Source organism: Hibiscus syriacus, unplaced genomic scaffold (genome assembly GCF_006381635.1).
Source record: "Hibiscus syriacus cultivar Baekdansim isolate YM2019G1 unplaced genomic scaffold, ASM638163v2 tig00003041_pilon, whole genome shotgun sequence".
Classification (NCBI taxonomy): domain Eukaryota; kingdom Viridiplantae; phylum Streptophyta; class Magnoliopsida; order Malvales; family Malvaceae; genus Hibiscus; species Hibiscus syriacus.
The window spans coordinates 1,414,956-1,416,681 of record NW_024061960.1 but is presented as its reverse complement, the minus strand read 5'-3'; the positions used below and the strand labels follow the sequence as shown (position 1 = coordinate 1,416,681).

The following is a 1,726-nucleotide window of genomic DNA, read 5'->3' as shown; positions in this document are numbered from 1 at the left end:
ATTAGACTAACTTTGTCTCGAAATTGCTTATTTAATAGAGAAACACCGCGTCATTTTTATTTCCTTATTCTATACCCAACATTAAATATCAACACAAATTATTATTATTTCTTGATGTTTAAGATTCAAACATAAAATATATTAGATATACAAGCGTTAAATGTCAAACAATTTATTTTTACCTTAGGTTATAAAAAAAACATTAAATATCACCAAATCATTGATTACGGCTTGATAAAACAAAAGTTACAATGAAATAATCTAAATAAAGTTTGAACCATCATTTTCATTTGACCAATGGTTTATTTTATCAAGACACTGTTTCAGAAATTAAAAAGATGCAATGAAATCTTTTACAACCATGTGCATGGCATGTGTCTAGGACAGATCAAGATCCTCTTCTCCATGGAAACCTCCGACCCTGAAATTCCTCACAACTTACACGCCCTCCGCCTCCATCAACGCCGCCAACTGACTCTGACGGTCAACCAGTGGGTTCCCATCACAACCATTCACCAACACCTTCCACCCTACCAACTTCACTCTCTCCACCTCTTCTGATCCGCTTCCCACCGTTGGATTGCAATACTCGCTGACGATCGGCAGTAAAACGGGATCGTTTATCAACCTCAACTCCGACTTACTCCTCTGGTTCCCGCCAAAGAAAGGTTGATGCAACACCAACCCTTTGACGTTCAAAGGTTCTAGCTGCTGAACCGTCGTTGCCGCTCGCAAGCCCACGTGGTAAGCTATGTTACCACCTGCACTAGACCCCATGAGGAAACACTTAGAAAAATCATCGTACTCTCTCAACCACTCCTCCTCACATGTTTTAATCCAGTGCAACGCTTACGGTAGTCAACGGAAACGACTACGCGGGGACGGTGTTGGCCAAGTCGGGGCAAGAGTTATGAAAAATCACCATGTTTGCGCTCAAGAGAATGAAGCCTCCGCCATGGAAGAAAACTATGAGAGGCAACTTCATGTTGTGGTTGACCGATGGAGGAGGAGCCAGCGCCTGACGGGGTAGAAATATACGTGCCCATGTGTTGTTTGATAGGTTGATGGGAACGTCTTTGGAAAGCACAGGAGTGCATCCCATTATTTTAAAAAATTGGTTAACTTTAGCTTAATATATTAAGAAAAAAAAAGTATAAATTTTGTATATCTATTATTTTTATGAAAAAAAATAAAATTTTAGATCCCTATTTTAAATTTTTGGATTTTTCACTGCCGAAGTGTGGTTGTGGGGATCATTGGGTGTAGGCGTAACAGCGGGGAATCAGTTGAAATTGCGGCTGAGGCTGCCATCGGGGTTGAGGACGACCTGAAGATATTCGAACGGATCCGTTATTGGTTGACCCGACATCGAATAGATCAGTTTTTTAAGATAAATACCAAAGCTTTATTTCTTGTTTCTAAAGCTGCGTCTGGTTTTACAGCGGACATAGACGTTTTGGATCTAAAATTGCCTAAATAAATTATGTAATAGGGACGTAACTATAATTTTTGTAGGTTAAACTACACAAATAGTTCATCGGTTATAGAGTGATATTTTATTGAGTCATTCGTTTATTAAAAATTATAAAAAGTTCATTCAACGTTTTCTTGAGTCATCGACTATTAAAAGTTACAAAATGAACACTCAACTATTTAGTATATTCCAAACTAGTCTTTTTTCGTTAAAAATTGACAATAGTCTGAGCTGAATGTTAACCTGTTGACT

At 38.2% G+C, this 1,726-nt stretch overlaps 1 pseudogene; it reads right to left on the bottom strand.

Annotated features, from left to right (window-relative positions):
• Positions 1-330: 330 nt before the first annotated feature.
• On the bottom strand, positions 331-1,369 carry LOC120167782 (annotated as a pseudogene).
• Positions 1,370-1,726: the final 357 nt, after the last annotated feature.